At 43.2% G+C, this 16,718-nt stretch overlaps 1 protein-coding gene across 5 annotated transcripts in view; it reads left to right on the top strand.

Moving 5' to 3' along the window:
* Positions 1 to 16,718, top strand: part of mta3 (metastasis associated 1 family, member 3) — a 383,768-nt gene that overhangs the window by 177,939 nt on the left and 189,111 nt on the right. The gene's annotated exons all lie outside the window — the stretch shown is intronic.

The following is a 16,718-nucleotide window of genomic DNA, read 5'->3' as shown; positions in this document are numbered from 1 at the left end:
TGCCTTCATTCATTCATTCACTGAAAATCTTAATCCTTATGCTTCATACGCAGCTATCCTGTCAGGCCCTGTAGGGTCATAGATATCTTTGCAGTTAGGGATATTAATTAATTAAGTTCCAGTTTATCTCCAAAGAGAATGGGTGCAGTGTGCAGTTCTTGGTGCTTTTTCCAATCAGCAGAACAAGACCCCCCATGAAGTGTTCCTAATGTGAGCTCTAACTTATTCTAGATTTTACTGCCAGTGATAAATAGGATATACAGCATGTTTATCCTTAGTAGTAACAAATAGAACAAGAAAGAACTCATTGTACTCGAATCGTGGACACTTCATGAGTCATCATGTGGAGGGTTTCTTTTGACACGGTCTGATTCTGGAGTAACTTATGTGCTTTCATTAAGTATTATTGCCTTGATTTGAAAATGGTGTTGCAGTGCTCTCAAGGTGACATAATACATTAATTTATAATAATATATTGAAAATCTTCTTTCTGCATGCAGTTCCTGCCAACTTTTCCCCATTATAAATTTGTATGCCCATGTTTATAATAGAGACTCTTATGTAAATTATAAATGTGAACACAGGAAGTTGAATAGAAGTATAAAGATAAGGACAGAATGCACATCTTTAAAATGGGAACTGAATTACCTCTGTATGCCCTGCTCCAATATTTTCTGCACTCTATCTCACTTCACCTGAAGACTACACATGGTCTTGATTCCCTGTATGCAACGCCACGGAGCATTGACTAGTATTATATTAGAAATGTTACATTTACCTGCACTTCCTGCCAACTTTTCCCATTCTATAAATTACTACTGGCGGAAGGGTGTAGTCACAGCATGACAAACTTAAATATGCAGTATCCATTGGAAATACAGCAGGAATTTATAATGGAATTAAAATCAGAATATATGACTTTAAAATGGTGACTGCACTCCCTTGTCTAACTATCCGTTGGCCTTTAACCCTTCTTCACCTGAAACACACAGAAGATAGGAGCAGGAGTAGGCCATTCGGCCCCTCGAGCCCGCTCCGCCATTCAATGCGACCATGGCTGATCATCCAAATTCAGTACCCGGTCCCTGCTTTCTCCCCATACCCCTTGATCCCTTTAGCCTTAAGAAATATATCCAACTCCTTCTTGAATATATTTAATGAACTGGCCTCCACCGCCTTCTGTGGTAGAGAGTTCCATAGGTTCACCACTCTCTGGGTGAAGAAATTCCTCCTCATTTCTGTCCTAAATGGCCTACCCTTTATCCTTAGACTGTGACCCCTGGTTCTGGACTCCCCGACCATCGGGAACATCCTTCCTGCATCTAGTCTGTCCAGTCCTGTCAGAATTTTATAAGTTTCAATGAGATCCCCTCTCATTCTTCTAAACTCCAGCGAGTACAAGCCCAATCGACCCAATCTCTCCCCATACGTCATTCCTGCCATCCCAGGTATCAGCCTGGTGAATCTTCGCTGAACTCCTTCCATGGCAAGAACATCCTTCCTCAGATAAGGCGACCAAAACTGCACACAATACTCAAGATGTGGTCTCACCAAGGCCCTGTACAACTGCAGCAAGACATCCTTGTTCCTGTACTCAAACCCTCTCGCTATGAAGGCCAACATACCATTTGCCTTCTTAACCGCCTGCTGCACCTGCATGCGTACCTTCAGCAACTGGTGCACTAGGACACCCAGGTCTCGTTGCACTTCCCCTTCTCCCAATCTATTGCCATTTAGATAATAATCTGCCTTCCTGTTTTTGCCACCAAAGTGGACAACCTCACATTTATCCGCGTTATATTGCATCTACCATGTTTCTGCCCAATCACCCAACATGTCCAAATTATCCTGGAGTTTCTCGACATCCTCCTCACAGCACACACGCCCACCCAGCTTTGTGTCATTTGCAAATTTGGAGATATTACATCTAGTTCCCTTGTCTAGATCATTAATATATATTGTGAATAGCTGGGGTCCAAGGACCGATCCCTGCGGTACCCCACTAGTCACTGCCTGCCACTCGGAAAAAGACCCGTTTATTCCAACTCTTTGCTTTCTGCCTGCCAACCAGTTCTCTATCCAAGTCAATACCTTGCCCCCAATCCCATGTGCCTTAACTTTACACGCTAATCTCTTATGCGGGACCTTATCGAAAGCCTTCTGAAAGTCCAGATACACCACATCCACTGGTTCTCCCTTATCTATTTCACCAGTTACATCCTCAAAAAATTCCAGTAGATTAGTCAAGCACGATTTACCTTTTGTGAATCCATGTTTACTTTGTCCGATCCTGTCACTGTTTTCCAAGTGCTCTGCTATTACATCTTTTATAATGGACTCTAGCATTTTCCCCACTACCGATGTCAGGCTTACCGGTCTGTAATTCCCCGTTTTCTCTCTACCACCTTTTTTGAATAGTGGGGTAACATTAGCTGCCCTCCAATCCATGGGTACTGTTCCAGATTCCATCGAATGTTGGAAGATGATCAGCAATGCATCTAACTTCCTTAAGTACCCTAGGATGTGGATTATCAGGCCCTGGGGATTTATTGGCCTTCAATCCCATCAATTTCCCTAACACCATTTCCCTACAAATACTGATTTCTTTCAGTTCCTCCCTTTCATCAGACCCTATGTTCCCCGGCATCTCTGGGGGGTTATTTGTGTCCTCCTTTGTGGTGACAGAACCAAAATATGTATTTAGTGGGTGCCATTTCTTTGTTCCCCATTATAAATTCCCCTGATTCTGACTGCAAGGGACCTATGCTTGACTTCACCAATCTTTTTCTCTTCACATATCTATAAAAACTTTTACAGTCAGTTTTTATGTTCCCTGCAAGCTTACTCTCATATTCTATTTCCCCCTTCTTAATTAATCCCTTTGTCCTCCTTTGTTGAATCCTAAATTGCTCCCAATCCTCAGGATTATTGCTTTTTCTGGCCAATTTTATGTCCTCTCCTTGGATCTTATGCTATCCCTAATTTCCCTTGTTAGCCACGGTTGAGTCACCTTTTTTGTTTTATTTTTATGCCAAACTGGGATGAACAAATTCTGTAGTTCATCCATGCGGTCTTTGAATGTTTGCCATTGCCTATCCACCGTCAACCCTTTGAGTGACATTCCCCAATCAATCCTACCCAACTCACGCCTCAGACCATCGTAGTTTCCTTTATTTAAATTTAGGACCCTAGTCTCTGAGTCAACTACTTCATTCTCCATCTTAATGAAGAATTCGATCATATTATGATCGCTCTGACCCAAGGGGCCTCGTACAACAAGATTTCTAATTAATCCTTTCTCGTTACATAATACCCAGTCTAAGATGGCCTGATCTCTGGTTGGTTCCTCGACATATTGGTCCAGGAAACCATCCCGTAAACACTCCGGGAATTCCTCCTCCACAGTATTGTTAATAATTTGGTTAGCCCAATCTATATGTAGATTAAAGTCACCCATGATCACTGCTGTGCCCTTATTGCACGCTTCTTTAATTTCCCTTTTAATGCCATCCCCAACCTCCGCCTTACTGTTTGGAGGTCTATATACCACTCCCACTAACGTTTTCTGCCCCTTGGTATTTCTCAAGACTGCACTGAAGACAGCACTTTTGGTCTTGACTCCCTGCGGGGATTGGCACAGGAGATTGACTTGTGTGTTAAATTTTTGTGTGTTGTATTGCTTTTCACTTGGAAGTTTCTGTTCCCACTTCTATGTAAAGATGGCTGAGTTCAAATTATCGATCAGACCACTATTTAGCTGGTGGTAAATGCCTCACTCACTGGACAGAGTAGCCATTTTCAAGGATCGCTCCGGATGGTTAAGGGTCATAGAATGGTTACAGCACGGAAGAAGGCCATTCGGCCCGTCAAGCCCGTGCCGGCTCTCTGAAAGAACACTTCATCTAGCCCCACTCCCCTGTCCTTTCCCTGTAACCCTGCAAATTTTTTTCCTTCAGGTACTTATCCAAGTCTCTTTTGAAAGCCGTTATTGAGTCTGCCTCCACCACCCTCTCAGGCAGTGCATTCAAGATCCTAACCACTCGCTGAGTAAAACAGTTTTTCCTCATGTCGCCTTTGGTTCTTCTGCCAATCACCTTAAATCTGTGCCCTCTGGTTCTCGACCCTTCTGCCAATGGGAACAGTTTCTCTCTATCTACGCTGTCCAGACCTATCATGATTTTGAACACCTCTATCAAATCTCCTCTCAATCTTCTCTGCTCCAAGGAGAACAACCCCAGCTTCTCCAGTCTATCCACGTAACTGGAGTCCCTCATCCCTTTCCTTTTGTTCTCTTGGGGAGCGGGGATATTACTGAATGCATTCAGGTGGAAAGGACATTAATCTGGCCACTTCTTTATTAGGCTGAAAATAATTTGATTTTTGAGTCTGCCAGAGCTGGGGTTTGTGCCTTGGACCTGTGAATTAAAAAAATTCTTAATGATGGATATCTCTTTTCAATAAGAAACTCTTCCTTTCTAATGGCATATCATTCCAAGTGGACGTACTTTTTTGTTGGTGCTGAGGTGAGAACCATGCTAAGAACTGTGATGTTCCCACTGTCTTGGTTTGTCTGCAATCTTAACTCAATCACAAACAGCTCTATCAGAGTGTATCTAATGATGAAATAGGCCCACAATCTTTCTTTTTACGGAAAACTGAAACGAGCATCTCCTTGTTTTGAAGTACACAAAGGGGACTTTTCAGACGAACTTTTAAATCAGTGTTGGTTTTAATAGTGTTCTCCGCAGAATTATGGGTGCTTCCATTGAATGTGCCTTCAATAAGAACATAAGAAATAGGAGCAGGAGTAGGACATATGGCCCATTCAGCCTGCTCTGCCATACAATAAGATCATGGCTGAACTTCTACATCAACTCCACTTTCCTGTCCTATCCCCAAATCCCTTGATTCGCTTAGTGCCCAAAAATCTATCGATTTCAGTCTTGAATGTATTCATCGACTGAGATTCACATCCCTCTGAGTGAAGAAATTTCTCCTCATCTCAGTTCCAAATGGCCGACCCCTTATCCTGAGACAATCTCCCCTAGTTCTAGACTCTCCAGCCAGGAGAAACAGCCTGTCAGCATCTACCCTGTCAAGCCCTCTAAGAATTTTATACGTTTCAATGAGATCACCTCTCATTCTTCTAAACTTCAGAGAATATAGGCCCATTCTACTCAATCTCTCCTCATAGGACAGCCCTCTGACCCCAGGAATCAAATCTAGTGAACCCTCGTTGAGTCTAGGACTACGGGGTATGGTCTAAAAATTGGAGCCAGGCCTTTCATGAGTGAAGTTAGGAAACTCTTCTACATGCAAAGTGTGGTATAAGTTTGGAACACTCTTCCGCAAATGGCAATTGATGCTAGGCCAATTGTTAATTTTAAATCTGAGATTGATAGATTTTTGTTAACCAAAGGTATTAAGGGATAAGGGGCAAAGGTGTGTATATGAAATTAGGTCACAGATCAGCCATGATCTCATTGAATGGCGGAACCGGCTTGGGGGCTAAATGGCTTATTCCTGTTCCTATGATGTGTTTCAGCAAGTTCTTGCCTCCAGTTTCTATAGGGAAAACTGGATTTAAACAAAACAATTCTGTGTGTACAGTAATATGTGCCTGTGCATTTTAGGTATTCCATTTGATATGCAAAGTTGGTTTGCCCATATCAAATTTGCCCGTTTATTATTATTCATTATCACATTGCTGTTTGTGGGAGCTTGCTGTGCGCAAATTGGCTGCCGCATTTCCCACATTACAACAGTGACTCCACTTCAAAAATACTTCAAAAGTACTGTATTCGCTGCTGACAATGCAGACTCCTCTACATTGGGGAGAACAAACGCAGATTGGGCGACCGCTTTGCGGAACACCTCCGTTCAGTCCGTAAGGGTGACCCCAAGCTCCTGGTCACCTGTCACTTTAATTCTCCGCTTCACTCCCACTCTGATCTCTCTATCCTCGGCCTCTTACACTGTTCCGATGAAGCTCAACGTAAGCTTGAGGAACAGCACCTCATCTTTCGATTAGGCACTTTATAGCCTTCTGGACTCAACATTGAGTTCAACAATTTCAGATTATAACCCCTGCCCCCATTTTTCAGGCTGTATGATTCTGCCATCCCCATTTGCAACATTTAATTTTCCCTGCCTCCTTCCCTAGCACAGACTGTTCCTTCAAATCCTCTCCCCCCCCCCCCCACCCCCCTCCCTGCCTCTGCACCTGATTAAAATCTGTTACATCTCTAGCCTTTTCCAGTTCTGAAGAAGGGTCCCAGACCTGAAACGTTAACTCTGTTCCTCTCTCCGCGGATGCTGCCTGGCCTGCTGAGTGCTTCCAGCATTTTCTGTTGTTTTTTCAAAAATACCTAATTGGCTGTAAAGCACTTTGAGACGTCCGGTGGTCGTGAAAGGCGTTATATAAATGCAAGTCTTTCTTTCATAAAGTACAAATGGGAAAAAAGACAAATAACTGAAATTACACCAAATATTTCTTGAAGTGTCTTTTAGTAACCATCATGGACAATAAATTGAGAAACATATTATTGGAAGTAAGGTTTGTCACATAATAGATTTTTAAAAATTGTCCGAATTAAACACACAAACATTTTTCTCCCACCCCTACACTATAATGGTTAAAAGGGTTATGCAGCTACATAGTCCTGATGCAAATAAGTGGGAAACTCAGAACGCGGGAGTATTGACTCTAGGCAGGTGGGGGGGGGGGGGGGTGCGGTGGGGAGGCAGCACTGAGAGCAGCTCCCAGTGGATCAGGAGTTTTAAATCTGCCTGTTCACTGTCCTGCCTCGAGTATGTTGTTGATCCGAGTGCATCCCAGCTGGACTGTCCTGAATGTTTTTTGTCCTATCTGCTCGGTTGTGCCCATGAAGTAGTTGCTGTCCAACGTGTTTGCTCGCACAGCCAGAGTGTCCCAGACAGCAATCTCAGCAGATGTTCCCAGAACCCCATGCTCCCAAATTCCATCCCCATTATTGCAACCAGGCCCAGACCGTCTCCCAGGCCAAGGCCGCGCTGCTCACTCCCTCGAACCCTTACTTCCTTCTGCTGCAACTTTCCTGCTAGCCTGATCATTAACCCCACCTTATCTCAAACCATCACATGCCATCCCACCCTCACTTTCAACCCATTGTACGTTGCTTCCCATTTACCTACACAATCTGTGTCATAAAAAGATAAGAGACAGATATTGAGCACATCACTACAGGAAACTGTATGAGAGCTGTGCAGAGATATTCAAAAGAGAGGGGAGGAGAGGGTTGAGAAAAAGTGTCAAGACAAAGCGAGACCCTATAATAAGCGAAGTATGCAAGAGAGTAAAAGAAAAAGGATGGAAGACGAAGAAAGAGTCATGCAAAGACCTCAAGCATGGGAAAGAAGCAACTTCGTTACAAGATAGATTTTTTTTTCTCTGTGAGCAGTCCTGCAGGGAAAACCTACAGAATTGTTGGGCAAAATAAAAAAAAGTTACATTATTTTTACTCTGCCAGTGTTTTTTTTTAAAAAAAGGTGAAACTTAAGTTTACTAATGCAATGTTACCGAAACTCTTGATTCAATAAAATTAAAATGTGAATGTTTGATGGAGCTGATACTGCCCTCTACAGTTATCATATAGAATAACTTAATTAGCCAAATTCACAGAAAGTCACAACATTCACTTCAGAGATGTGCTAAATCCTGCGAAATGTAAGATTTATACATGCCATAGCACTTTAAAAAAAAATCTTTCCATTATAATCAGATACCAATTTAAAACATAAGTTAATAAATCACAATGCTAACATTATAATTTCTTAAGATAGCTAAACTTGAGCTACCTCAAAAGAGTTGTCTCTCCCTCATCATCTTTTTAATGACCTGAACATCCTGCTTTTTGTAAAATGAAAAATTAATTAATGTAGGAAACCTTTTGAATCTACTGCCTTCTTCTGTTGTGCTTTTCCAGTCTAAGGCAAAGGTCAACATGATATTTAACTTGGCACAAAAAAAACACTTAGCTGCAGGAAACCTGCAGCCCAAAGAAGTTAAAAATAAGTATAAAATTTAAATAAAACATGTCTGTAAATATGGATCTTGGAGGGCAGTAGTGCCATGCCATGTTGGGAGGACTGAAAGGTAAGCAGGCTTACTTTATAGGTTAAAGGTCATTCCTAGGCATGACAGGCATGAGACATAAGTGTGTAAGTGAGAAACATACAGGAAATTGTGCAACGAGTAAAACATTTAATATATATTAAAGGTTATTTTTACTTGTGATCTTGATCTTGACAGGGCAGTTTCTTTAAAGAATGGTGTGCAATCTTGGTGGGATGTGCATTGGGGCCTGTTTTCTTACATGGTGAGTTCCTTCCTTTTCTCACATGATCAGAAGGAGCATATGCCACAAACTTCAAACAAGGAAAATTGAATGGTAGGTTACCCAGAGTACCTCTCTAATTCATTTCTTAGCACCGCAGGATGCCTATCTCGGCCGTTCACAGAATCACAGACAGAATCACAGAAACCCCACAGTGCAGATAGAGGCCATTTCGGCCCATCGAGCCTGCACCGACACATATCCCACCCGATCCCCATAACCCATATCCCACTCTATCCCCGTAACCCCACGCATTTAATCCCCCTAACACTAAGGGTCAATTTATCATAGCCAATCAACCTAACCCGCACATCTTTGGACTGTGGGAGGAAACCGGAGCGCCCGGAGAAAACCCACGCAAACACGGGGAGAATGTGCAAACTCCACACAGACAGTCACCCGAGGCCAGATTCGAACCCGGGTCTCTAGCGCTGTGAGGCAACAGTGCTAACCACATGGTACATTGGTAAAGGAACAATTAACAATGGGCCTAATTTAGTTGTAGCAGGGCATCTAATGGTGTCTGCCATTAGTTAGACTTGCCCTTGCACATTTAGGTTTTTAAATTTTTTGCCTGGCAAGTTGCTGAAAGTGTGAGCTGACAACATCACTGTGAGGGAAACTGGCCTTGCCAGCGATGCCCACATCCCGTGAATGAATAAAAAAAAGGACCACTGATTTAAGATAGCTGACAAATCAGATTATTTTCTTATTACTTGGTATTCGGGGATTTTACTTTTGTTTGCGGCCCCGGACTGTGGGAAGGGAGGAGGTGAAAGGGCAGGTGTTGCATCTCCTGCACTTACAAGGGAAGTTGCTGTGGGAAGGGGAGCGGATGTTGGGACTGAAGAGTGGACCAGTGTGCTGTGGATGGAATGATTCCTTTGGAATGTTGAATGGGAAAGGAGGGGAAGATGTGATTAGTGGTGGCATCACGCTGGAGGTGGTGGAAATGGTGGAGGATGATCCATTGAATGTGGAGGCTGGTGGGGTGCAAGGTGAGGATAAGGGGGACCCTATCGTGGTTCTGGGAGAGAGGGGAAGGGGTGAGGGCAGAAGTACAGGAAATGGGCCCTGTCAACCACAAATCTAGTTTTGTTTTGGAATGGTGAACAGGAATGGCTAGGATTACAAATATTATTTCTATTTCAATCAGTCTGCTTCTCCATTTTAGTTTGTGTTACTTAAAATAGTTTTACTTGATATGATGTAGCTGGCAAAAGGAAACCATGCACAGTGCATTTGTCTAAAAGTGGGACTACATCATGAAAGGCTGTCATTAGGTACTGTAATTGGAATTGAGAACCTACAGTGATAATTTGGCAAGGTGAGTTGCAGCAAATGAATCAGTTTTCCCAATCTCCTCTTCCCAAAAAAAGAAACAAAATAAAACAACAGGCACTTGAAAAAGAATACGACCTTAAGCAACAGGGGTATTATGGAAATTACTGTGGGGGAGTAAGTGACTGAAATTTTGAAGGAGAGGCTGTCACAATTGTTCAGTTGTAATTTGATACATGGGGCTATTCTGCATATGAAGTTATATTTAGTATATTTATTTCGCTTATTGCTTTTGCCAACTGGGGCAGCAGACCCATTTAATTACACTTAATGTAGTTGTGCTTTTATTCTGCATCTGTCAATGGTATGAGAAGTTTTTTTTCCCCTTTCTGCTTTTCAGAGTAATTTTTTGTATCAATTCTATTTTTTTTTTAGCTTTGCAGAAATATCTTTTGGGAAAATTCTGATTCTTCTTCCCATGCCAACCTAGAAGCAAATGATGCTTGTTATATATATTTTTTTAAGTTTGACATTTTCCTCAAATTTCTTTCCAAAATGAAAATGGTACCATTGAATTCTGGAACTTTCAGAGCCTTCTAAAATTTAGTTTGCAATGGAGATACATATATGCTCAATGGTGAGCAGTAGCAACATTCACGTGTAATTAATTCATGCCAAATGATGTCTTCTCAAGTTTGTACTTGCTTCTGGCAGGCGGCTTGGTAATCAGAGGACACAGTCTTAGATAATTGGCAAAAGATCCAGAGGGGAGATGAGAATTATTTATACGCAGTGAGTTGTTATGATCTGGAATGTACTGCCTGAATGGGTGGTGGAATCAGATTCAGTAATAACTTTAAAAGGAAATTGGATATATACTTGAAATGGAAAATTTGTAGATCTGTGAGAAAGAGGAGGGGGGAGTGGGACTAATTGGATGGAGCTTTCAAAGAGCCGGCACAAGCACGATAGCCTCTTTCTGTACTGTATGATGCTATGATTCATAATGCCACAGAGTACAATGTTTTGCCCATTCAGTTGTAGAAATTTTACTTTTCAATGTCAACCATTTCACAACTGAGAGTTTTTCAACTCCAAAAATACCCATCTCTGTTCTGTTTTTTATTTGCAATATTTAATACAAATTTTAAAAAACAAGCTTTAGCATTGGAAGAAGATATAGAAATGATTTTGCTCTTTTGAAGAACATTATTTTAATCTTCAAAAGTTTGGGGAATAAGCATGAGTGTTTCTTTATGAGACCTTCTGGGATTTTTGACCATTTTTCTATATAGAGAATTTAGAAGTTATATTCGGAAAGTTATATTTGAATGAATTATTTTGAAAGTATTTTTACACAAGTTTTTCTTATAAAAACACTGAGAAGAAAAAAATGATTAAAATGCTAATGAGGTAGGCATTGAAATTGTTTCCCTGAAGACAATTTGTTAGCCTATCTCTGTAATCGATGTACACATCACACCTGTTGTGTGAGGAAGTCTCTGGTCCTCGGCGCTTGGCTGGGATTATCCAGTACAGGTCCTCTCCCTTGATTGTGAACCCAGGGAGATAAAATAATAAACACAAACTGAGTCAGATTTTTAAATAGAAAGCTAATTGGGCAGGCTTTCACCAAGATTCAGGTTAGGATGCAGGAGAATAGTTACAAGTTATTTTGTTTAAATTAAGTAGGTGACCCTTTAATGTGGGGAAGCATAGTGTGTTTTGTTATTTTATGGCCATTTCAGATCACAGGGGGCTCCTGTTACGCCTCTGGGTTACACTATTGTATAGATAAGTATTGGACAGTATGGGTACACTCCTAAGATGCTCCGACCACTTACTGGAAGTGACCAGCTTTTCTGTTCCCAAAAGAATATCTAAGTCAAGACCCAAAATTTGAAACTATGGGGTAGATTTTTCTGAAGCTGTCGGGAAGGAGGCGGGACTTCAACTTTCGGGTTTTAGTCCCGCCTACATCGACGTCCGGCCAAATCCGCGCGATTTTCCCTTGATTGACCTTGTTGAGTCCGCCCAGCGGGCTCAGCAGGCCAATTAAGGGCCACCCGGCAACAGGTGACGTCACAGACTGAAATGTCATCTGTCAAGAGTTCGTGACAGATGAAATATCAGTGTTTCACAGCTGTTTGAAGCTGTCAAACACTGACAGCCTGACTTCTAACCTGAGTCCTTCTACACAGACTCAGTTAGAACTGTCACCGGCAATGAAAGCTGAAGGCTGTCACTTTTGACAGATCGCAGCCATTTTGCTTCCAGTGCCGGCTGAGTGATGGACTCCCGAAACTTAGAGGAAGAAAGGCTGTTAAGGTAAGTACAGGTAATTTAAACTTCTTCACACACTTTAGACACACCAAACACACTTACCTTTACACTTATGCACCCATCACTCACCTGAACACCGACATCGCGGCCCCTCCAAGTCCTTCAACCCGACGGCCCGACTGCTCTAACCTGGCGTCGTTTGGAGCCGTCGGGAATCCCACACAAAATCTACAAAATAGGGATTAGGCTAAAAACTGCCCAGTTAATTGGCACTAATCCCTTCCCGCCTCGGGACGGCGGGTCCCAGTGCGGGGCGGGTACCTGCCTCCTGTGAAACTTACGTGGAGGCGGGTTTTGGGCAGGATGGTGTCGGGACCCCCGAATTCGGGATTTCCCCCCCCCCCGCACACACCTGAAACCCCGCCTGACGGCTCCAGGAAAATCTACCCCTATGTTATTGTAGGAATTATTTACGACTTTCACAACTCCTACATTATGTATTAGAGTAGGGTTCGTAGACCTGAATCCACTTTAACATAAAACCACACAGATACACTATCTCCCAGAGATCTTTTATTTAACCACTAACACAGATTAAATAAGAACCCAACTTAACCTGTCCTGGAGTCTTCAAGCGGCCGGTGGCCAAACCGATGATCACTTGAAGTCTGTTGAAATTTTTAGACATCTTCTCTTCATTAGACCAGGATACATTTATCCTGGCCGACTGCAGTAAAAAAAAACTAGGTCTTGTGTCAGTTCTTAAATTTTTTTGTGTTCTGATTCTTCTTGTGGCATTCACGTGTATATCTCAATCATTGGCACATTCGAGCTTTTCTCCTTGTTGTTCATGATTGATTCAAAGTTTAGTGGGGTTACTTAATCATGCATGTCACGTGTTGCAGTTTAATGAGGGTCTTATCTCAAGACAGTGCTGGTTGGTTCCACTGGTTACATGGCAACCCCAGATTTATCCTTGGCTGCAATTGCTCTATGAGTAATATCTGTTAAAAATGTTCCTCCATATTCTTTGTTCTCAACTTGCATTTTAAAATGGTATAGCCACTTTAAAATGCAAGTCATCTTTTGTATTAAAGTTCTTCTTGTTGTCAGGGATGTTTAAAATAGATTTCCCTTTATTATGTGCTATCCATTGCAACAGTTTGCACCCTTTATATCATGAGGTTCGGCAATAACTACGATTGTCTTGGTTATTTTTTTCCTTCAATATAAAAAAGTGCCCCTTCTGTTTCTTTATTTCTGAATCAAAGTGCTGTGAAGCCCCAAAAGAACTTAACTTCAATTGCCCTGTTAATACTACAGTAATATTTCTGTAACCGCTTCAAAAAAGTTACTTTATTATATTAAAAACAATTATCTCACCCCGATTAATCATTTTTCTACAATTGTCTTCCCTCCTGCAGTAGATGACTCTCACTGGGATATGGTTCCATGGGCACAACAGACCTGTGGTACTTTGCCCAATTGGCCATTTTTTAATGTGTGAGCCTTGACAGGATGGAATCATAGGTTTCTATGGAATGGTAAGCTACATGGGACAAGTAGCCTTCCTCATCTGTACATGTGTCTGTGATGGGGAGTGTTGGAAGGCTGTTTGACCATGGGGGAGGAAGGCATCAAAGCTGAGGCCAATTCTGTGCTCACCTGTTGCCCACACATGCACATTCCAGCAGGGATCACTGTATAGTAATCAGGAGCAAGAATCTTGTCTAACCCAGGCACTGAGCTTAATTGTAGTACTCCAGTTTCTGCCCAGTTGAGATCCAGTAACTCAGCTGTACTTGGGAACCTTCTGATCTGGATAACCTACTGCTACACCAGGCGATGCTTTGGCATTTTAATAATTTTGATTACCCCATTTTAAATCAGCCCTCTTTTCTGGCTATTTCAAAATTTGGAGGGGTGAAAAAGTAGAGAGAAAAGTTGGAAATCCTGCATCGACTTTTAAGTCTGTATCAATAAGAGCATCACATCTGGTGTGCATCCATAGATATGAGAAAAGATCTTGTGACATGGCAACAGTTTTGAACTGTTTCTACGTTGGAAAGTATTTTGATTGGCTTAAATCTCCCCATCCCCAATAAACACTTCTCTGTAAAACTATTTACTCAGTTTCTATTTTCCCTTCATTAAAACAAAGACAATGAACAACTGTCAACTACCACAAACCAATCAAATTGTTGAAGGTATTTTCCCACTTCTTTCAGTGGCTATGTTAGTTCTCTACCCACTCCACTATATACCCTTAAAAACAAAATTTATAACACAATAAGTTTCAACAGTTGTGAGGAAATAAAAATACAAATAAATTGACCCATCTTATCTTTCAATAGTATAAACAACAACTTCTTTCCTCTACTGAACATAAACCTCTACTGTCTTTCATTACAGCTGCACTTTGTTAGAAAATTCGGACTCCTCCATCACCATACCTGGGTATGTCCTGTCCCACCGGCAGGACAGACCCACCAGACGTGGCGGCACTGGTATACAGTCAGGAGGAAGTGGCCCTGGGAGTCCTCAGACCCCATGAAGTCTCATGGCTTCAGGTCAAGCATGGGCAAGGAAACCTCCTGCTGATTACCACCAGCCGCCCTCCCTCAGCTGATGAATCAGTACTCCTCCATGTTGAACACCACTTGTAAGAAGCACTGAGGGTAGCAAGGGCACCGAATGTACTCTGGGTGGGGAATTTCAGTGTCTAAGAGTGGCTCGGTAGTACTACCACTGACCGAGCTGGCCGAGTCCTGAAGGACATAGCTGCCAGACTGGGCCTGCGGCAGGTGGTGAGAGAACCAACAAGAGGGAAAAACCTACTTGACCTCGTCCTCACCAATCTACCTGTCGCAGATGCATCTGTCCGTGACTCTATTGGTAGCCGTGACCACCGCACAGTCCTTGTGGAGACGAAGACTCGCCTTCACACGAAAGGACACCCTCCATCGTGTTGTGTGGCACTACCACTGTGCTAAATGGGATAGATTCAGAACAGATCTAGCAGCTCAAAACTGGGTATCCATGAGGCGCTGTGGGCCATCAGCTGCAGCAGAATTGTATTTCACCACAACCTGCAACCTCATGGCCCGGCATATCCCTCACTCTACTATTAGCATCAAGCCAGGGGACCAACCCTGGTTCAATGAGGAGTGTAGAAGAGCATGCCAGGAGCAGCACCAGGTGCACCTAAAAATGAGGTGCCAACCTGGGGAAACTACAACACAGGATTATATGCATGCTAAACAGTGGAAGCAGCATGCTATAGACATGGTAAGCGACCCCACAACCAACGGATCAGATCAAAGCTCTACAGTCCTGCCACATCCAGTCGTGAATGGTGGTGGACAATTAAACAACAAACTGGAGGAGGTGGCTCCGTGAATGATGGTGGAGCCCAGCAAGAGAGTGCAAAAGACGAGGCTGAAGCGTTTGCTACCATCTTCAGCCAGAAGTGCCGAATGGATGATCCATCTCGGCCTCCTCCTGAGGTCCCCACTATCACAGAAGCCAGTCTAAAGCCAATTTGATTCACTTCGCATGATATCAAGAAACAGCTGAGCGCACTGGATACAGCAAAGGGCCCCGACAACATCCCGGCTGTCATGCTGAGGACTTGTGCTCCAGAACTAGCCGCGCCTCTAGCCAAGCTGTTCTAGTACAGCTACAACACTGACATCTACCCGACAATGTGGAAAATTGCCCAGGTATGACCTGTTCACAAAAAGCAGGATAAATCCAATCCGGCCAATTACCGCCCCATCGGTCTATTCTCAATCATCAGCGAAGTGATGGAAGGTGTCGTTGACAGTGCTATCAAGCGGCACCTGCTCACCGATGCTCAGTTTGGGTTCCGCCAGGACCACTCGGCTCCAGACCTCATTACAGCCTTGGCTGAAAGAGCTGAATTCCAGAGGTGAGGTGAGAGTGACTGCCCTTGACATCAGGCAGCATTTGACCGGGTGTGGCATTAAGGAGCAAGGGAAAAACTGTCCACTGGCTGGAGTCATACCTTGCACAAAGGAAGATGGTTGTAGTTGTTGGAGGTCATTTCTCTCAGTCCCAGGACATCACTGCAGGAGTTCCTCAGGGCAATGTCCTATGCCTAACCTCTTCAGCTCCTTCCATCATAAGGTCAGAAGTGGGGATGTTTGCTGATGATTGCACAGTGTTCAGTTCCATTCTTAACTCCTCAGATAATGAAGCAGTCCATGCCCTCATGCAGCAAGACCCGGACAACATTCAGGCTTGGGCTGACAAGTGGCAAATAACATTTGCGCCACACAAGCGCCAGGCAATGAATATATCCAACAAGCGAGAGTCTAACCATCTCCCCATGACATTCAATGGCATTGCCATCGCTGGATCTCCCACCATCAACATCCTGGGGGTCACAGGAAACTTAACTGGATAGCCACATAAATAATGTGGCTACAAGAGCAGGTCAGAGGCTGGTATTCTGTGGCGAGTATCTCACCTCCTGACTCCTCAAAAGTCTTTCCACCATCTACAAGGCACAAGTCAGAAGTGTGATGGAATACTCTCCACTTGCCTGGATGCGTGCAGCTCCAACCACACTCAAGAAGCTCGACACCATCCAGGACAAAACAGCCCGCTTGATTGGCACCCCATCCACCACCTTAAACATTCACTCCCTCCACCACTGATGCACGTGGCTGAGGTATGTACCATCTACAAGATGCCTTGCAGCAACTCGCCAAGGCTTCTTCGTCAGCACCTCCCAAACCCGTGACCTCTACCACC

This window comes from Somniosus microcephalus, chromosome 3 (genome assembly GCF_052327205.1).
Source record: "Somniosus microcephalus isolate GS21.2 chromosome 3, FLI_Smic_1.0, whole genome shotgun sequence".
NCBI lineage: Eukaryota > Metazoa > Chordata > Chondrichthyes > Squaliformes > Somniosidae > Somniosus > Somniosus microcephalus.
This window is presented reverse-complemented; position numbering and strand designations above follow the sequence as displayed.